The 22,940-nt window shown below is 35.5% G+C and overlaps 1 protein-coding gene across 2 annotated transcripts in view; it reads left to right on the top strand.

The window, feature by feature from the left end:
• SGCZ (sarcoglycan zeta) overlaps window positions 1-22,940 on the top strand; it is a 427,909-nt gene that overhangs the window by 197,386 nt on the left and 207,583 nt on the right. The gene's annotated exons all lie outside the window — the stretch shown is intronic.

Raw genomic sequence — 22,940 nt, 5'->3', positions numbered from 1 at the left:
CCCTTCCTTATTAAATAGAAAGACTTTACATTCGTTTTTAATATATATGAAAACCAGGATTGATAAAGTTATCTACAAACTAGTAACTAATCATTTTTAATTTTTAGTTCTCAGTGAAAGTCTAATAATTCTTGATATGATAGATACAAAGAAGCAGAGCTTATTTACATTCTTTTGTCTTTGTGTTAATCAAAGTATCTGACCAGTGGTGCTGCTGCTGGTGATTGGAAGTCGGCACCTTGAAGAAACATCTAACTTACTAGACAAGGTAGAGTTGAGAGTCCTATGCAATGGTAACAGTAGGTTAGAGAGTAGGCTAATAATGAAAGACATCAGTCTATGACAATAAATATTCGAAATTTTTTTCCAAAAGAAAATTCCTTAGAATTTTTGTTCACTTCTCAACAAATAAGAGAATACCTACATTCAATAATTATCCTACCAATTGTTATAGTCAGAAGCATTATTAGCTCTAAAATATTATTGTAATTCTATCACATTTTGTTGTGCTGATATCTCAGTTACTTTGTAATGAAGTATGTATTTTAAACTTAAGTTCAATATTGTGCTTCAGAATAAAAAAACATGGTAACTCAAGATGACACAGTACTATTGATGCAGGACCAAAGAATTTTAAAGTTAAAGAAACTTAAAGTGTCCTCCGTATATTTTAAAAGTCTAGATTTGTTTGCATTTTTGGATTGCCTTCCAGAATCCACCGAGAGCAAATTATTTTCCAGACAAATCTAGTGAAATTTGTTCTAAGGGTCAGGTGCTTTAGAGGACAATGACCTAACTCATTGGTATTCTCTCCAATGACTCCCCAAAGTAAATTTCATATATGACACGTAGAATTTACTTTCAATCTAGAAATATATACAACCAATTTGATGAAAATTATTTCATTTAATCCTGAAAGTTACACATATATGTATGTATGTATTATTTTTCTTTTATAAAAGAATTTACAATTGCTTATTTTATAAAGTATCTGTACTTGGATTAGAAAAGTAGAAACAAAATGTGTAGGGAAAAAAATATGAAGACCATGAAAATTTTTTGTGACTAAACATAGTCTAAATGTGATAAACTGAAAAATGAGCAAAATGTCATAATTCAAATATGAAAACAGAAGCACATCATTTCCTAAGGAACACAACTTTTTTTTTTATTATTACTGAATTCCTAAGGAAATTTTTTACATAGGAAGAACAATGAAGGACGCAATGGAAAATATTCTCAATAAAAATTTTATGGCAGTTTCAGGAGTGAAATTCGTGTGGCAGGTTATTTTAGGAATCCTCAATAAAAATTCAAGACATTGCACTGATGTTCACTTCAGTGCAAGAATTGTGCCAGTGGTTACACTCATATTATCTCGGTATGGAATCTTTCTGCTGCCAGACTCTATCAAATGATAGAATGTAGTCTTCTAAGAAAAATGAGTAGGTTTTTTTTTTTTTAATACTGTGTTCTTTAAAATAACATAATATCTCTCAGCTAGAATTTTGACAAGAAATTATAGTCTCTGGCAAGTAACCAGGGTTAATATTCTCTATGGCTGATTACGGACAGATTAGTTTTCTTGAACAGGTGTTAGGCCTAGCATGTTTTTATGAAAATTAAATAAATATACCTAATGGAAGACTTACTTACAAAGATATTATAAAAAGCTTCCATGTTAAGTAGTATCTTTTGATTGGAATATTTACAGAATGGAAGAAAAATAAAGGAAACAACCTAAACTGTATTCTTAGTTAAAAAATTTATTCACATGCACATATATATATGCGATAGAGGAGGATAAAATATTTTTTTCCAGACCACTACTCACAAAAATTACTAAATATATTAAATTGTGCTCAGTTATCTTTTTTGTAAACTCTAATCTTACCTTATAATCTAAATGAGATTGTTTTGTTTTATTTTGATTGTAAAACTTCCCATGTGATATTATGTGTTGTACTGAGATAAATGACAGATTTATTACTTAGTGCATTTGGCATATGCCTATATTCAAAATATTTCATGCAAAATAAATGATATAACTCTATGGTTTTAATTAGTCAATATATTCACCTGACAGTCTCCTTAATATCCTAATTTCACTTTTCATTTCCATATATTTTTGTTTTAATAGACTATTCTTTAGAGCACTTTTAGGTACACAGCAAAACTGAGCAGAAAATATAGAGCTTGCCCATATAGTCCCTGCCTCCATACATGCATAGCCTCTCATAAATATCTTCACCAGAGTGGTGCATTTGTTATAATCGATGAAACTGTTTTGGCACATCCTTATCTGCAAAGCCCATAATTTACATTAAGTTTCACTCTGAATGTTGTATGTTCTATGTACTTGGAAAAATTTGTGATGTTGTGTATTCATCATTATACTATCACGCAAAATAGCTTCACAGCCCTAAAAGTCTTCTGTGCTCTGCCTATTCATCTTCTCTTCCAGCCTAATCCTTGGTAACCACTGATCATTTGTCTCAGTAGTTTTGAAATTTCTAGAATATCATATAGTTGGAATCATGCAGTATGTAGCCTTTTCCAATTTGTTTCTTTCACTTAGTAATACTCATTTAAGTTTTCTCCAAGTCTTTTGATAGCTCTTTTCTTCTTATTGCTAAATAATATTCCATTGTCTGGATGTAACAGATTTTTTTTTATACATTCAGGTACTGAAAGACATCATGGCTGCTTCTAAATTTCGGCAATTATGAATAAAGCTGCTTTCAATTTGCATTTCCCTGATACCGTATGATGTGGAGCATCTTTTCATAGGCTTATCTGCTATATATATATATATATATATTCACATCTTTGGTGAAGTGTCTGTCAATGTCTTTGACCCACTTCTTCCGTGAAGTGTTTGTCAATATATTTTTTTATTGTTTTTTTAAATTATTGTTGAGTTTTACAAGTTCTTGGATAACAGTTCTTTGTCAGATATTTTGCAAATATTTTCCTTTACAAATATTTTCTTCCAGTCTGTCTTCTCATGCTTTTGACAGTGTCTTTCACAGAGTATACAATTTTAATTTTAGTGAAGTTCAGCTTATCAAATCTTGCTTTCAAAATATGGTTCTTTTTCACTGTATTTTTTAATCTCAAAATTTTACTAATCACACAAGTTAAAATAAAATAATGCAGAATAGGTGATTTTTTATATGTATGATCCTTATTTCCTAATCTAATTTAATTTCTTTTAACTGTCAAAGATATTAAAATACTAGAGTGTTTTTTTTTCAAAACAATAGATTTAATTTTTTGCATAGTTTTAGGCTTACAGAAAAGTAAGCGTAAAGTACATAAAGTTTCCATATACCTCCTGTCTGCCCACCCCAACTTTCCTTTTCTTAACATCTTGTGTATGTTCATTTGTTACAATTGATGTGGTACATTTCTTACAGTTGATGAGCCAATATTGATACATTATTATTAACTAAAGTGCATAGTTTACCTTAGGGTCCCCTCTTTGTGTTGTGTATTCTGTGAATATTGACAAATGTGTAATATGTATCCACCATTTACAGTATCATACAGAATAGTTTCACTGCCTTAAAAAAAAATCTTAGTGCTCTATTCATCCCCTCCCTCTTCCTGAATTCCCAGAAACCACTGATCTTTTTTACTGTCTTTATGGTTTTGTCTTTTCCATAATGTTAGGGAGTTGAAATTATATAGTATGTAATCCTTACAATTTGACTTCTTCCTATAGTAGAATTTTATGTCATTATTCAACAATATTTAGAATAAAGCAGGTTTCTCAGATTCCTTAATATACCTGAGAAAAAATATGCCTTGAATGTATAATCATAGAGATGTTTATAATATTTTAAATGGCCAAACATATTTTTGAAGTGTTTTTATTAAGGAAAGAAGCTCTCTAGCTAATATAGGTAAAACCAAATTTAAGTCAAATGAAGCCATGGTTAGATGAGGTGGTGATGGATAGTTAATAAGAGATAAAGAGCCGGAGGAAGGATGGAATTATCATTTGAAGAATAGCGCTACAGTTCTGCCTGACCCTGAAAAACAGATCGTGGCGTCATAGGAGGTTAGGGTAGGAAATGACCCAGGAAGTTGTTTACTCCTATTTCCTAATTAATAAGTCAAAGAACTTGGGATTCAGAAAGATTTCACGATTCATGCATGAGGAAGGAGTGGAGCTTGGTCTAGAACCCAGGTTTCTGAAGTTGCAATAACCATCTTCTTTCCACTGAAGCCAGTGATAATAAACTTCGTAATATCTGGTAGCTTAGGCTAGTTCTGAACATTTTCTCTCTTTTTTTAAGATTTTATTTATTTAACAGAGTGAGAGAAAGAGAGAGAGAGAGATCATGAGCAGGGGGAAGGGTAGAGGGAGAAGCAAACTCCCCGCTGAGCAGGGAGCCAGATGCGGGACTTCATCCCACGGCCAAGGGAACATGACCTCAGCCAAAGGCAGATGTTTAACTGACTGAACCACCTAGGTGCCCAAGGTTTTCTCTTTTGTAAGAAGCTGTTAAGAACCAAGCAATGGAATTGAAACTTCTGGGAAATCTGGGAAAGTAGCAATTTTGAATAGCAATAGGTTTAACGTGCATTATTAAGCAGAGCTTCTAGAACCAAGAGAGATCAGTATGACCTGTTCTCATACAGAAAAAGCTGGATACCTGCAGAGATTATGTGTTTTTTTGTATTATATTTTCCTTTGTCATTTGTAGGAAACATTTATATACTTTTCTCAGTGTATTCCTAGGAGTATAATTTTGGATCAGGGGATGTATATATTTTCAGCATGAGTAGACCTACCGACAGTTTCCCCAAAGTGATTGTACAAATGTACTCTCCCAGCAGTCATATATGAGAGTTCTAGGTGCTTCAAAATCTTGCCAACACTTGGTACTGCCATTTAATTTTATTTTCCACTCTAATGAGTGTGCAGGGAAACATCCCAGTTTTAATTGTCATGTGCCTGATTACTAATGAAGTTCAGCACTTTCTCATAACTTTATGAACATTTGGATATCCTCTTCTGTGAAGTTGCTTTTCAATTCATTTGCTCATTTTTTATAGTATTGGCTGTATTACTGTTTTGTAGGAATTCTTTATAGATTCTGAGTAGTGTGTGTGTGTGTGTGTGTGTACTTGTACTCATGCTTTTATTTTGCTGATGCTTTTATTATTGCCTACAGGTGAAATTACAATAAAAATTGCCCGAAATTTGTTGCAACATATTTTATACTCTGACCAGTGACATAATGAATTCCAGTTGCTACATTCTTTATTAAACTTAACATTATCATTTTTTTTTGTAGTTTCTGTCATTCTGATGGGTTCATATTGGTATCTTATTGTAGTATTCATTAGCATTTCTAGTTGCTCTCATCTATAAAAACATAACTGACTATTTCAGCCAGCAATTTCACTAATGGCACTATTTCCAAAAATTTGTCTGTCTTGGATTATCTACATACACAATTAGATCATCTGCATGTTGCAAATTTTATTTCTCTTCCAAATTACCCCCCCCTTTTTTTTTTCCTTTCATTCTTGCATTGGCTAGGGTTCTACTTTGATTTGTTAGAAATTGTAAGTGGACATTTGTTTTTGTTTTGCTTTGTATCTTTAAGATGTTATTTTTTATGTTTTAATGATTATTATTTATTTTTAAAAGCTAGCAACCAGTCTGACTGTTGTTACTTTGTAGTTAATATCTTATTTTCTGTCACTGATTAGAGATTTTCGCTTTCTTTTTGTTTTCCAGAAGTTTTACTACACTGTCTCTAGTATGCTTTTCTGTGTGTTTTTCTCTGATTTAGTTTCATAGGTTTTCTTTAATCTGTTACTGGATCTTTGGTAAATTTATCATCCATATTCTTCATTTAAAGTACCTTAGATATTTTCTTCATGGTCTACTTGTTTGTTTTTTTTTTCTTTTCTGAACCTATTATTATTATTATTATTATTATTATTATTATTATTATTATTGCTTTTGCTTCAATCTGCATCATTACTAATGACCTCTTACTCCCTTCATTGGTTCTCTCTTCAGCTGTTTCCAATATCGTGTCATGCCCATCTGTCAAGTTCTTAATATACATTATAAAATTTTTCAGTTCTAGAATTTCCACCCCATTCTGTTTTGTGTGTGTCAGTTCCTTGATATTATTTTTATATAATCATATATTTTCTTGAATATATGAATCATAATTATTTTGAATATAGATCTGCATTCTCAAGCAATTGGATCACCTGTTGTCTGTTTGCATTAGTTTGTGTTTCCCTTTGGTACTTATTCTTAGTGTGATTGGTATTTTGAGTCAATTCTAGACTTGGTGTCTGAAAAATTATAGAGGCTTTAGGTGATGCTGTATTTGACCATAGAGGAGTTACCTTAAGTCCCCTACTGAATAAAATCAAGATGGGAGATGATTCAATGCCAAGATTTAGATGTCTTGAGTCTCCTCTGAGGATGGTTTATACCCTCTCTACGGTATAGTCCTCTCTGGTTCCTAAATGAACTTTGCAGTGTTTGCCAGGGCCCCCACCCCCAATTTGTTAGTGAGTACTAAAGTCTGGTTTTTGTTTTCCAGTATTATACAACTACTGAAAGTTTTTATGAAATTCTCAGATGTTTTTAGTTCAGCTTCTTAGCCTGCCCTAAGCAGCTTAATAGCCAGCAAATAACTTGAGGAAAATCCTGTATAGAATCCTACCTTTCTTCACCTATCTTTTCTCTGGTATGTTAGTTCCTCAAGTGTTAGCTGCTTTGACAAGACTGGATTTTAATTTTTGTCTCCCCAGGACCATGAGATTACAGAGAGTATCCCTGCTTCTCTACCACTTATCTATTTTCTGCTAGCTTATTAACCTCAGCCCCATGTCTTGAGCTGTTTAAGTTGGCAAGTGCTTTGGAAGGAAAATAGCTGAACAGGAGACTGAGCCATGAGCATCTATTCTTTCAGCATCTCGCCCTTCAAGTCTAACTACTTCCAACATATGTTACTCCTCTTCACACCCATTAGGATAGTTGCTATATTAAAACACAAAGCAAAACAAGGAAAAAGTGTGTTGGTGAGGATGTGGACAAGTTAGAATCTTTGTGCATTGCTAATAGGGATGTAAAATGGTATAGACATTGTGGAAAATAGTATAGGGTTACTCAGAAATTTAAATATAGAATCAGTATATGATTTAACAATTCCACTTCTGGGTATATACTCCAAAGAATTGAAAGGAGTGTCCCAAAGATATTTGTACACTTATGTTTATAGCAGCATTATTCATAGTTGCTAAAAGGTGTAAGTAAGCCAAGTGCCCATCAACAGATGAATGGATAAACAAAATGTGGTATATGAACACAATAGAATAGTGTTCAGCCTAAAAAAGGAAGGAAATTTTGACACATGATAAAACTTGGATGAACTTTGAAGACAAAACGAAAACAAGCCAGGCACAGGACAAATATTGTATGATTACATTTATCTGAGGCACCTAGTGTGTCAAATTGAAAGATAGAAATAGAATAGTGGGTACCAGTGTCTCAGGGATGGGGTATTGCGCAGTCATTATTTAGTTACATTATTTAATGAGTACAGTTCAAAATGGTGAAAATGATGACATAGTGTTGATGGTTGCATAAAAATGTACTTAATGCCACTGAGGTGTATGCTTAAAAATGGTTAAAGTAGTAAATTTTATGTTGTGTATATGTTATGACAGCAAAAACATATAAAACATGTATTACTTTCAAAGACAATTGGTTTTGCACTTTATTATTTTATGACATATTTTGTAGAGATTTTCAGTGGATGCATTAGCCTGCTATGAGCTACTCTGACATAAGCATTCTAATTACTCATAGATATTCAAAAAATGCATTTTTAACCTCAGTTGATGTTTATCAAGTACTTGTCAGTATTTATGCTTGTATATACGAGTCATTGTGATAAATTCTAGAGATAAAAAATGAAGAAGTGAAATAATAGAAAATGTATGTACTGGTTTCTGCTCTCAGTTCCTGGCACAAAGCTCCTAAAAGCCTTATGATTTCCTAAGTAATAAGAGCATTAGAGGTTTTTGTAGTTAAGATGGCAGAGTTGTAGGGAGACCCTCTGCTTGTCTCATCTCTCAGACACAGGTAGATAAATATCAAATCATTCTGAACACCCAAGTAATCAATCTGAGGACTGAGAGAACAAACTGCACAACAAGAGGGAGAAAAGAGTCCACATCATGAAAGGTAGGAGGTACAAAGGTGTAATCTGGGGAGAAAAGAATCACAGGTACTGTGGAGGGGAGGGAGTCCTGACCATGAAGAGAGAGAGGGAGAGGAAGTAAGACAGAGACAGTAGAGCACAGGGGATTGCACAAGAAAAAAAAACACTTCTCCAAAACCATTAACTGGGAAAATGAGAGGGGCTGATTATCATGAGTATTTTACAATCAGCAGAGCTCAAAGACTGGTTTTAGATGTCTTTGTAGTGGTTAGGGTGGAGCCTGGTGGGCATAGTGGTACTCCTATGGAGAAGGAGGGCAGAGGTCCCAGGGAGCAGACAGCATGGTCTGAGGATCCCCTGGGTTGCACTAAGAGAGACAGGTCACCTTCTTAGGGTGCATTTGGGAGAGGTGGCACTGCCTTCCAGGGGACCAAAGACCTGGCAGGTGCCATTGTGCTGCCCTGTTCATTAGCATAGGGACAAAGACACCTGCTGAGGGCAGCTAACTTGAACCTCAGGTTTTTCCTGCACTTTACTCTAAACATCAAGTTCCTCTGTGTTTGTGTGACTACCTTTCTGGGATAAACCAGCACCAACCCATGTGGCAAGACTCTCCCCCAGAGAATCAGTGTGGGTCCCTGCAGCACCAGTTCCCTAAAGTTCAGAGTTTTGAAACTCAGCAGACATGCCTGAGATAAAACCCAAGTGCACTGTGCTGCCAGGTGGACAGATGGCCCAGACACGGACAAGATGAAAGCAGGCATCTGAAGGATGCCTGGAACACACAAGGCGAGATCATTTGCTCTTCTGTGAGGGCTTCCTGGACAGCGGTGGGCCCAGACTTCCCTCTCCAGGGATGAGAGAATGGACTGGAATGATTTTTATGCCTGCCCATCAGCATAGATGGATTTCAGTGAGCAGCACAGTGCCCATAGTGGAGCAGGAAACATAACAGGCTTTCCTAACACATAGAAGAAGACAAAAACCTGGACAAAATGCCAAGATGGAGGAATTTATCCTCCCAAAAAAGAACAAGCAAAAGTCACAACCAAGGATCTAATCAAAACAGATATAAGTAATATGCTTGATTCAGAATTTAAAACAACAATCATAAGGATACAAGCTGGGCTTGAGAAAGCATAGAAAACTCCAGGGAGTCCCTTACCACAGAGATAAAAGATGTAAGAACAGTCAGGCTGAAATAGAAAATGCTATAATTGAGATGTGGAACTGACTAAATGTAATGACCACAAGGATGGAAGAAGTAGAGGAAAGAAGAAATGATATAGAAGATAAAATTATGGAAAATAATGAAGCAGAAAAGAGGGAAAGAAAAATATTGGATCAGTTAGGGAACTCAGCAACTCCATAAAGTGTAATAATATGCGTATCATAGGAATTGCAGAAGAAGAGAGGGAAAAGGGGGCAGAAGGTTTATTTGAGCAAATTATAGCTGAAAACTTCCCTAATCTGGAGAAGGAAACAGCTATCCAAATTCAGGAGGCACAGAGAACTTCCATCAAAATCAAGAAAAGTACGTCAACACTAAGACATATCACAGTGAAATTTGCAAAATACAGAGATAAGGAAAAAATCCTGAGAGTAGTGAAGGAAGACAAATCTCTAACTTACAAGGGAAGACAAATAAGATTAACAGTAGACGTATCCACAGAAATTTAACAGGCCAGAAGAGAGTGGCATGATACATTCAATGTGCTGAATGGGAAAAATATGTAGCCAAGAATACTTTATCCAGCAAGACTGTCATTCAAAATAGAAGGATAGATAAAGAATTTCCCAGACAAAAACTAAAGGAGTTTGTGACCACTAAACCAGCTCTTCAAGTAATATTAAAGGGGATTCTTTGGGAAAGCAGGACCAACAGTGACAAAGACTAGAAAGGAACAGAGAAAATCTCCAGAAACAATAGCTTAATGGCTAATACAGGGCACTAAATTCATATCTATCAATAATCACTCTGAATGTAAATGGACTAAATGCTCCAATCAAAAGACATAGGATATCAGAATGGATTAAAACAAAAACAAACAAACAAACAAAAAACAAGACCCATTGATATGCTGCCTATAAGAGACTCACTTTATACCTAAAGCCACCTACAGACAGAAAGTGAGGGGATGGAAAACATCTATCATGCTAATAGACATCAAAAGAAAGCCAGAGGAGCCGTATTTAGATCAGACAAACTAGATTTTAAACCAAAGATTGTAACAAGAAATGAAGAAGGGCACTATATCATAATAAAGGGGTCTATCCCCCATAAGAAGTTCTAAAAATTGTAAATATTTATGCCTCCAGCTTGGGAGCACCCAAACATATGAATCAATTAATAATGAACATAAAGAAACTCATTGAAAATAATATAATAATAGTGGGGGACTTTAACACCCCACTTACAGCAATTTACATCTGAGCATCTAAGCAGAAAATCAATAAGGAAATAATGGGTTTGAATGACACACTGGATCAGATGGTCTTAACAGACACATTCAGAACATTTCATCTGAAAGCAACACAGGACACATTTTTTAAGTGCACATGGAAGATTTTCAGAATAGATCACATACTGGGTCACAAATCAGGCCTCAACAAATACAAAAAGATTGAGCGCATACAATGCATATTTTCTGATCACAACACTATGTAACTTGAAGCCAACCACAAGAAAAAATTTGGAAAGACCACAAATACCTGGAGGTTAAATGTTAAAGAACATCCTACTAAAGAATGAATGGGTCAACCAGGAAATTGAGGAATAAATCAAGAAATACATGGAAGAAAATGAAAATAAAAATATGACAGTCCAAAACCTTTGGGATGCAGCAAAACTGGTCATAAGAGGGAATATATAGCAATATACTTACTTCATGAAGCAAGAAAAGTCTCAATACACAACCAAACTTACACCTAAAGGAGCTAAAAAAGGAACAGCAAATAAAGTCTAAAGCCAGCAGAAGAAGGGAAATAATAAAGATTAGATTAGAAATAAATGATGTACTATATGTTGGCTAACTGAACATAATAATAATAAAAAAATTAAAAAATGATATAGAAACAACAATAACAACAAAAAAAAACAGTAGAACAGATCAATGAAACTAAGAGTTCATTCTTAGAAAGAATAAATAAAATTGATAAACCCCTAGGCAGTTTATCAAAAAGAAAAGAGAAAGGGCCCAGATAAATAAAATCACAAGTGGAAAAAGAGAGATCACAACCAACACCACAGAAAAATTATAAGAGAATATTATGAAAAATTATATGCCAACAAATTGGGCAATCTGAAAGAGTGGATAAATTCCTAAAAACATGTAAACTACTAAAACTGAAACAGGAAGAAATAGAAAATTTGAACGGACCCATAATCAGCAAAGAAATAGAATCAGTGATCAAAAAACTCCCAACAAACAAAAGGCCAGATGGCTTCCCAGGGGAATTCTACTAAACATTTAAAGAGTTAATACCTATTCTTCTCAAACTGTACCAAAAAAGTTGAAATGGAAGGAAAACTTCCAAACTCATTCTATGAAGCCAGCCTTATCTTGATTCCAAAACCAGACAAAACCTCACTAAAAAGGAGAATTATAGGCCACTATCCCTGATGAAGACAGTTGGAAAAATTCTCAACAAGATACTAGCAAAGAAAATCCAACTGTACATTAAAAGAATTATTCACCACAATCAAGTGGGATTTACTCCTGGCCTGCAAGTGTGGTTCAATATTCACAAATCAACCAATGTGATACAACACATTAATAAAAGAAAGAATGAGAGCCATATGATCCTCTCAATAGATGCAGAAAAAGCATTTGGCAAAATACAGCATCCATTCTTGATAAAAATGCTCAACAAAATAGGGATAGAAGCAAGGTACCTCAACCTTATAAAGGCCATTTATAAAACAGCCACAGCTCATATCAATCTCAATGTGGAAAAAAACTAGAGCTTTTCCTGTATGGTCAGGAATAAGACAGGGATATCCACTCTCACCACTGTTATTGAACATCGGAAATCCTAGTCTCAGCAATCAGAAAATAAGAAGAAATAAAAGGCATCCAAATCAGCAAGGAAGAGGTCAAACTTTCACTATTTGCAGATGACATGATACTCTATGTAGAAAACCCAAAAGACTCCACCAAAATATTGCTAGAACTGATACACGAATTCAGCAACATTGCAGGATACAAAATCAATGTACAGAAATCTGCAACACTGATATATACCAAAAATGAAGCAACAGAAAGAGAAATCAAGGAATCGATCCCATTTACAATTGCACCAAAACATAAGAGGCCTAGGAATAAACCTAACCAAAGACATGAGAGATCTGTACTCTGAAAGCTATAGAACACTATGAAAGAAATTGAAGATGACACAAAGAAATGGAAAAACATTTCATTCTCCTGGATTGGAAGAACAAATACTGTTAAAATGTCTATTCTGTCCAAAGCCATCAACACATTTAATGCAATCCCTTTCAAAATACCACTGGCATTTTTCACAGAGATAGAATAGGTAATCCTAAAATTTGTATGGAGCCAGAAAAGACTCTGAATAACCAAAGCAGTCTTGAAAAAGAAAACCAAAGCTGGAAGCATCACAATTCTGGACTTCAAGCTCTATTATAAAGATGTAATCATCAAGACAATATGGTATTGGCACAAAACCAGACACATAGATCAATAGAACAGAATAGGAAACCCAAAATGGACCTACAGCTATACAGTCAACTTATCTTTGACAAAGCAGGAAAGAATAATACAAAAGACAATCTCTTCAACAAATGATGTTAGGAAAACTGGACAGCAACATGCAGAAGAATGAAACTGGGCCATTTTCTTAAACCGTACACAAAAATAAATTCAAAATGGATGAAAGACCTAAATGTGAGACAGGAATCCGTCAAAATCCTAGAAGGGAACACAGGCAGCAACCTCTTTGACCTTGCCTGGAGCAAATTCTTATTAGACATGTCGCTGAAGACAAGGGAAACCAAAGCAAAAATGTACTATTGGGACTTCATCAAGATAAAAAGCTTCTGCACGGCAAAGGAAACAATCAACAAAACTAAAAGACAGCCTACAGAATGGGAGAAGATATTTGCAAATGACATATCTGATAAAGGGTTGGTAGCCAAAATATATAAAGAACTTATGAAATTCAATATTCAAAAGACAAATAATCCAGTTAAGAAATGGGCAGAAGACATGAATAGACATTTTTCCATAGAAGACATCCAGATGGCTAACAGAAACATGGTAAAATGCTCGATATCACTCATCATCAGGGAAGTACAAATCAAAACTACAGTGAGATACCATCTCACCCCTTCAGAATTGCTAAAATTAACAACACAGGAAACAACAGGTGTTGGCAAGGATACAGAGAAAATGGGGATCGTCTTACAGTGTTGATGGGAACACAAACTGGTGCAACCACTCTGGAAAACAGTATGGAGTTTCCTCAATAAGTTAAAAATAGAACTACCCTATGACCCAGCAATTTCACTACTAGGTATTTACCTAAGGGATACAAAAATACTAATTTGAAGGAGCACATGCACCCTGATGTTTATAGCAGCATTATAAGCAAAACCAAATTATGAAAAGAGCCAAAATGTCTATTGGCCGATGAAAGGATAAAGATGTTGGGTATATATACAATAGAATATTACTCAGCCATTAAAAATAATGAAATCTTGTCATTTGCAATGATGTGGATGGAGCTAGAGTGTATTATGCTAAGTAAAATACATCAGTCAGAGAAAGACAAATACCATATGATTTCATTCATGTGGAATATAAGAAACAGAACAGGGGTGCCCGGGTGGCTCAGTTGGTTAAGCAGTTAAGCGTCTGACTCTTGATTTCAGCTTGTGTCATGATATTGGGGTTGTGAGATCAAGCCCCAAGTCTGACTCTGTGCTCAGTAGGGAGCCTGCTTGAGAATCTTTCTCTCCCTGCATGGACCCCACTCACGCACACACTCTCTCTCTCTAAAATAAATAAATATATCAAAAAAAAAAAAAAAAGGAAACAAAACAGATGAGCATGGGGAAGGAAGAAAAAAAAGAAAGAGAGAGGCAAACCATAAGAGACTATTAAGTATAGAGAACAAACTGAAGGTTGCTGGAGGGGAGATGGGTGGGTGATGGGCTAAATGGGTGGTGGGCATTAAAGAGGCTACTTGTTGTGATGAGCTATGGGTATTCTATGTAAGTGATGAATCACTAAATTCTACTCCTGAAACCAATATTACACTATATTTTAACTAACTGGAATTTAAATAAAAACTTGGAAAAAATAGCATTAGGAACATGTTTTGCTCTATTTGGTCTTTGACCCTGGCTCCTGACACAAAGCTCCTAATCTCTTGGAATTTCTTAAGTTATAGAAGTGTCTTTTGTCCTAATGAGGGGACTCTTCTTGGGCACCTGGAGGCTTCAGGATAGGGGCTTGTTACTGAAGAGATCAAGCCATGAGTAGAAGCTTGCAACTTTCAGCCCCATCCACCTCTCCAGAGAATGGGAGAGAGGTTGGGTCTGAGTTAATCATTGATCATGCTTATATGATAAAGCCTCTATGAAAATCCCCAAAATACAGAGTTTGGAGAGCTCTGGATTGATGGACATGTGAAGGTGCTGGAAGAGTGGTGCCTGCAGAGGGCATGGAGGCTCTTTGCCCCTTCCCACATACCTAACTGTATGCATCTCTTCCATTTGGCTGTTCCTGAGTTAGATCCATTTTATAATAAGCCAGTAATCTAATAAGTAAAATGTTCCTATGAGTTCTGTGAGCCACTCTGGCAAATTAATCTAACCTGAGGGGGTCATGGGAACCTTCCAGTTAGCAGTTTGGTCAGAAACACTGGTAACAACTGGACTCACAACTGGCATCTGAAATTGGGGAGGAGACAATCTCATGAGACTGGACTCAACCTCTAGAATTTATGTCCAGGTAAATAATGTCAAAATTGACTTAAATTATAGGGTGTCTTAGAGAATTGTTTGGTGTCTGAAAAATCCACACATCTAGTGTCAGAAGTATCATGAATGTAAAGTAATGAAAAAACACAGGAGTATTTTTTTGTACTAAGAAGACATAATACGTTCTCTCAGTAAACTCAGACCACAGGAGAGAGTTGCCAGTAAACAATGAATTATAATGCATTGCAATAAATACTTGAATAAAACAACAGTTGTTATGGAAACAAAGAAAAAGGAATAGGATACATTGTGGGAATATTTGCAAAATACAGCTGTTGTTATTGGATCATAATTTACCAGAATATAGTTCAGAATATGAAAGGCATTTTCAGGTTGAGTTTATCCTTGGACACTGATAAAACAAGCTTCACTTTATAAGAGAATAAGAGCATCAACAATTTGAAAGAGGATTTTAGTTGCCTACATTAATGATAATGGGCACATTTAGGAAACTGATATAGTATAGGCTGAAAGTGAAAAAAGAAAACGGAATCAAAACAATAGCAGTGAGGATAAACAAATGGGATAGGTAGAACTGACCATTCTGTAGCAGGTTTTACTTTGTTTTTATATTCAGGCAGAAGATTGAGATAGTCATGCCCATCAGTTTATGGACATTATCATCATTGGTCCCTGCAAATTCTCTCACTAACTGTTTACCATTTTTTATTTATTTATTTATTTATTTATTTATTTATTTATTTATTTATTCTCTCATTTTTTAAATTTATATCTCCATTTCCATTTCCATTATCAACACTTGCCCTCTCTTTGTAGTCAATCATTCTGTTCTTTACAGTGACCATTTTATTCCTATGTGTTCTGACAAATGGATTTCATCTGTGTTATACATACATGTTTAATTAATATAAATATTATTCTATTTCTTACTTTTTAATTTTTTAACTACTGTTGCTAAGTGTACATCTAGTCATTTGCTGCACATTGCATGATACTCCATGGTGTGCCTGCACTGGATTTTACTCATCCACTACTCCAGGGATGGATGCTTAGATTTTATCCAAGTACCATACCCCTCCCAAAAAAGACCATACTTATACACGAAGATTCTACATAAGTCTGTCCTCCAACATATTCATAGGATATGGGAACTGATTCATTGTGTGGAAAAACAAAAAACATTACCATAACTCTGAATTTTGTACTAAAACCTAGAAAGAAGATGGATGATAGAATCACTATCTACCATAACTTTTTAACTAATATTCCACCCAACATCAGATTTTATCTCTTAAGAGTTTTATAAATGTATAAATTTGGAAAACAAGTTCTAAATTTTGATTAATGTGCATATAGAGAAGAGATTTTCCTTCTCTGGCTTCCAGGTACATAGGAGCTAACTTAGATTTGCATTATTTGTCTGGACCTGTGTAATTACACAAAAATTCCATTGTTTGTAATCAAATATTTTAACAAAGTCTGTGATAATTGAATTACCATAGAGAAAAGCTTGAAGTGCAAGCATTAAAGATGAAAAAAACTTTTCTGGTGATGATGGTACATTAATTAAGCACTCTCTAGAGGAAAAATATTATCATATGTTTGAGTTGTCAGTATGAATATCATCTTATCCTACTGTCTTTCCACCAGGCAGCAATATTAATGTTCTGATTTCTGCAATATAGATTAAAGTTCATTTTCATTTTTAGCATCAGTCTTACCCTTGCCTTAGGACTTAATTTAATTTTTAATTTAATTTTAATTTAAAAAGTATCATGGACTTACTGCATTTTGATAAAATGATTTCTCAATAATCAAATGATAACATTACATCAAGGGAGCAAGATTGAGCAGAGAGAGGAAAGAAGTCAAGGTGTGTAGAAGAATGGAGACGAATGGCAGCCTTGACTGACCCCACAGGGAGCTCTGAAGCTAGAATAATCCTGAGACTTGTCTAGAGTGGGGATATGATAGCTGGGCCCTTAGATCTTCACATCGATCAGTTGATCATGGACATGATGACTCCTTGCAGTTGAGGCATTTCTTGACAGGACTGACAGCTAAAGATTTTCTGCCATTGATGGTCATGGCAGGTGGGGCAAGCCCTTCACTGAAGTAGGACCTGACTTTTGCTCGACTTGGTGGCTTACCTGGTAGACTGACCAAAATCTTCATTTCTCAGGGGTCTCACACTAGGGTGATTGCACTTGTTCATTTATCAAAATCTGACAAGGGAGGTCACTGGATTCTGGGTCAAAAAATTGGCTCATGACCAAATTGGGCAAGGAATCATGACCTGTTTATTGGGACAACTGCCTTCAGCCTGCTATTCATTCATCCTTGATTTGCATTGATACTCCACACTTGGAATAGTGCCCTTGCTGCTTAAACATCATTTTTGCTTCTTTGGCCACCAGATTTATTGGCCATGTCCATGACATTCTGGAGTTGCACCCTGGTTGCTCCTCCAACCTAGCCCCTCATTACCAAAACTATGTTAACCTGGCTTCAGGCTACCATTTGGCCTTTATTATCTCAGGGCCCTGCCACCTCCATTGATGTCAGTGAATCTGATTTTATAATGGTATTTCCTGTCATCAGCCTTGACCTACAGAGAAGAGCTAGCCCTGAACTTAGTGAATTTGTATCCTTTTCACCAGTGATTTCCTATACCTTGGTAAATGGTGTATCCTGTGTCTTTCCCATAGATGGTAATGGTTTGACAGGTCTTCTGAACTTGCATGCTTTATGCAGTCCAGAAGATTCACTTCCCTGAGATGTTTAGTCCCTGCTTTCACCACCTGCCATGAAAATCCCAGTTTGCAGGTTACTTGACATGGGTCATTGCATTTCCATGCTTCTAGGAGCCATCCTAGTAATAAGTTTGCATGATCTTTGAGGAGCCTTTCCAGATGTAATATTCTATATCCCAAATTGAACTCTGCTCTGACCACATGATAAAACATCCTCAGAAACTAATTGCCTTCCCTTTGCTGACACATGCTGGCTGGCTGGATCTTGCTACTCCTTTGAAATATAGCCTCTTTCTCTTTATCACTACCCCCCCCCTTTTATACCATCTGATTTATGTTTCAGATAAACACAGATTTCCTACTTTCTTTGCTTCTAGGAATTGGGGCAATAAGTTTTTCCTGTAAGGACTGTCTGTATAGCACATCCCACTATGCCAGAGCAATGCCAAAATGAAGGCAAGTGGGTAGGGCTTGGTAACTGATCCATACAGATTTCTATTATATAGGGATGATAATTCTTAGAGATAAGGAACACATCATAAGAAGCAGTTCATGTTGGGAGATTATCACTTTTGTTTGGGATAGGCTTGGTTTGAGATGCTTGTGATATTCCAGGAAATAGTAGGCAGTAAGTGGACGAATACCTCTGTCTAGAATTCAAAAGACAAATTTGAGTTGTAAATATCCGTCTGTAAAAATAAATCATGGAATCATTGGTGAGCAAAAAGATATGGTACCTGCCTATAATAAGCTTACAATTTGATCACAGGTGTAATTAAATATTAACACAAAAACAATGTGAACTGATGCAAACTATGATAAGGCTCTTGAAGGAACTGTGTCTGGTGCTGTGATTCACAAAGGTAAAAGTTCCAGGTTTGTATGGGAAGATGCCCTACAGGAAAGATGCCTTCTGTAAGTTATGTTTGAACTGCTGTACAAAGGATTAGACAGAGATAACCAAATGAAGAGGGAAGAGGGATGGAGAGAAGGAAAAGAATATACAAAGTTCCAGTGACAGAAGCTTGACTTAAGTAAAAGAATTTTAGTCATGGAAATGGATATGGTCACCAAGAATAAGTATGAACATATAGAGCAGAGAATCTATTGGAATGGATTTAATTGTTCTCTTAGTGAACTAGTATGTAGTTTAGGGAGTTGGAAGAGAGAGAGGAAGAGAGGGATAGAGAAGGAAGGAGAGAAAGAGGGAGAGAGAATTTGTGAGGTCATGATACTTAAGGAAGTATTGGAAAGAAACACAATCTGAGAAGGATAGTTATATATGTATGTGGGCCTCAGGAACAACAAGAAACAAATATGTTTGCCAAGTAGAATTAGCTTCTATTCTCTCTTGGCCTCTCTTAACCTAGGGATATTCTGCCTTTCTCTGTGTAACTGAAAGTATGGTCACAGTAAACTCCCACTTTTACATTCAAATAGATTTTGTTTAATTGGTGGTTGTTATTAATTTTGAGTTCAAAATATTCTAGTCAGAAGTATCTGATTGGCCTAGTTTGGGTTTAGTTATTGACTCTTGCTTGAATTATCTTCAGCAAGCACATCAGAACCAGGTAGAGTTGGCAAAGGGGAAAGGAAGCAGTTCACACAGGAAGGCTTCCATTACAGGCTGATGTCTGTCTGTGATATAACAAATAGTAAACAAAACTTGGAAAGGATGCCATTTGGAACTATGATAAAGTATAATAGATACAATGTAGAAGAATAAAATCTTAGTAAATATTTTCCAAGTGGGTAATTAATAGTATTCATAATGGAACATACATAAAAGATGTGATGCTAGACTACATGTTGTAGACAAAAACAATCCATCCAAGGGGCGCCTGGGTGGCTCAGTCGTTAAGTGTCTGCCTTCGGCTCAGGTCATGATCCCAGAGTCTTGGGTTCTAGCCCTGCATCGGGCTCCCTGCTCGGCAGGAAGCCTGCTTCTCCCTCTCCTACTCCCCCTGCTTGTGTTCCCTCTCTTGCTGTGTCTCTCTCTGTCAAATAAATAAATAAAATCTTAAAAAAAAATCCATCCTCAAAACTTGAGAGTGAAATAGGTGGAAACCTGTAGGATCCTTCAAGGAAGCTTATAGGATATTTTAAGATTTGGCTGAAAGATGACCCGTTGCATTTCTGTGTGGGTGAGAAATGCATTTCTCATTGATGGTGAGAAGAATCTTCAGATATAAAAACCTAAGTGACATCTTTAGTTTAAGAGGCCAAATGTTATACTCTAAAAATTCAATGTTGTGTTTGCCAACTGCTATGGGTTATTGCTAAGCAATCCAAAGTCAGACAGCTCTTACCAGTGATCCCACTTTCTGGTCCCACCGAGAGCATCAGCTTGCTCATATGTGTCTTCATGGGATTTCTTTGCTGTCTCTAATGAGGGTCACCTGATATCTCCTTAGTTCCAGGATAGTAGGATAGCTACAATTTTAAGTTTAATAAATTAATTTTTCATACTCCTCCTGTGAACTAACCTCTTCTAAATACACACACACATGCTCGCATTACTGCATGCATGTACACATAACTTAGTTTTATAGGATAAGGGTAATTACAAAACAACTCACAGGAAGAATATGAAGTGGTGAATGTTTTATTTATCACAAATACTGTTTTGAGATTTCTTTAAAATGTTTTATGCTTGAACAAATATCAATAATTTGTTCCTAGTACTTCATTTTCAAGGTAAATTTTATAATTATTTGGAAACAGTTTTTTGTCTTACCAGAACTTTTTCAGAATACCATGATTCAAGTCTGAACCAAAAAAAGAAACATATACTGGTAAATGAAGTCAGTTAGAGAAGGAAATTTTTAAAAATTGAAAAGGTATATAATTTAAGAAAGAAGAAGAGAAATCAATTAACTCAAATAATAATGAAAAATATTAGGACATCCTTATTGGAGTTCATAGTAAAATAAATTTGACTTATATTTTCTATTTCTATTGTTGCCTAGATTGATTAAAAGTAAGAGGACTAGGAGTGCGTGGGTGGCTCAGTCAGTTACACTCCTGACTCTTGGTTTCTGCTCTGGTCATGATCTCATGGGTGGTGAGATTGAGCCCTGCAAGGGCTCTGAGCTCAATAGGGAGTCTGCTTAGAATTCTCTTCCTCAGCCCCTCCCCCAACTCGTGCTCTCTTTCTCCCTCTCTCTCTCTCTCAAATAAATAAATAAAGTAAGTAAGTAAGAGAACTAGACTTTGGGCTAACTTACTAGCTGCAGAAGATCCACTTAACTTCTCTCTCACTGGTGTTTTCAATAAAATGAGAACAGGGTTGTGATATGCCTTTGACTCAGTGTCTGCTAAAGTGCTCTATGACCTAAGCTATTACAGTTAATTCCATAGTGAAGGCAGATATTAAAGATATTGTCTTGGGAGTTTGGAAGGAATTCTTAGGCAAAACCTTACCATGAGGACTACCTAGGTAGGGTTACTATACCCTAAGGTCTTATTCTTTTTTTTTTTTTTTTAAGATTTTATTTATTTGACAGAGAGAGATACAGCGAGAGAGGGAACACAAGCAGCGGGAGTGGGAGAGGGAGAGGCAGGCTTCCTGCGGAGCAGGGAGCTGGATGCACTCGATCCCAGGACCCTGGGATCATGACCTGAGCCGAAGGCAGACGCTTAACGACTGAGCCACCCAGGCGCCCCCTTAAGGTCTTATTCTTAATTTATAGGTCCAAATATGTAATTTTGTTCAAGGCAAAAAGTGATCTTTCTTTAAGGAAATAAATTATGCTTATGGTAACTGGCAAATATATGCAAAAAGACCTATGCTCAGCATTACCCCCCTTTCACATTTCTTATAGACAATAAGAAATTACATCTGTGAAGCAGACCAGATTCCTAGCAGTGTTCAGCATATTTTCTCTAGTGTTTAAAAAGAGCTGGGAAGCCAAATTATTAACAGAGTTTAGTGGTGCTATACATAGGCTCTCAATAAATATTTGTGGAGACGTGATAGTTTTTAACTCTGTTAATCACTTCTGTGCACCACTTTGTTAATAGGTCTTCCTTCAGAGTTTATAAAATATAAAAAACTAGACCAGTATTTGCACAATGTGTTCAAAGGGACATTATTCCACCTATTCCTAAATTTAACTGAAAACAACTTTTTTTCATATGGGTTTATTATAATCCTAGAATTCTATTTATATTTTGGGGAAGACAGACATGTTAACAGTGAAACTGTAGGCTTTATACCCTTGTGGCAATGATTAAAATATGGTGTTCCTCAGTCACCCATTTACAGATGACAGTCTTTAGGGAACATAACATTATTACTAATTCATTGTTTATTATTTTCCTTAAGTCAAATGCCTGAGGTTCTTTCCAGTTGTTTCCATTTAGCACTGAGATGATTTTTTTGTAGTAGCAGGTTGGGTTTTCCAACAGCACTCTTCATTTGCAAGGTCTGTCTTCTGCCACAATTGCTTATCACATTCTCTGGGTTTAACCTTAATTTCAAGTTAAGGTGGTGCAATGTTGGTGCTTCCATGCACAATTAAATTTGTTTTATACAATAACATTACGTTATTGGATTGAGCCACACCAATAATTTTTTCCTGATAGTGATTCCAAGAGATATCCTATAGGAAAACATTTTTTTCGAGAATATTGGGCATAAAATGCCTATGTGTTCTAAATGTTCCTACTATGATCTGTTCTCCATATAAATATAGCTTTAATCTATTCCCCATTATTTTATGTATATATATAAATATATATATTGCTGGTCTTTTATGTATAGTCTCATTGGATTTATTGAACTCATCCATTTTTTTTCTCCATTTACTGGATGATTGTGATCATATCTGCCCTATCAGATTAACATATTTTTGGTTTTGGTTTATTTTGTTTCAGCATATTTTCATTCTGATGATTTTCTTAGTAAGCAATTACATATGTTGTATGAGGTTATTGATATGTAGATTGTTAGAAAAATAAGGAAATGCTTATCAAAGAATTCTATTATCAATAGAGAAAAATTTG

The sequence above is a fragment of the Mirounga angustirostris genome, unplaced genomic scaffold, assembly GCF_029215605.1.
Source record: "Mirounga angustirostris isolate CCGP_5_RB_7025 unplaced genomic scaffold, mMirAng1.0.hap1 SCAF_2, whole genome shotgun sequence".
In the NCBI taxonomy this organism is placed as follows: domain Eukaryota; kingdom Metazoa; phylum Chordata; class Mammalia; order Carnivora; family Phocidae; genus Mirounga; species Mirounga angustirostris.
Note: the sequence above shows the minus strand (reverse complement) of the source record. Positions and strands in the feature narration are given on the sequence as shown.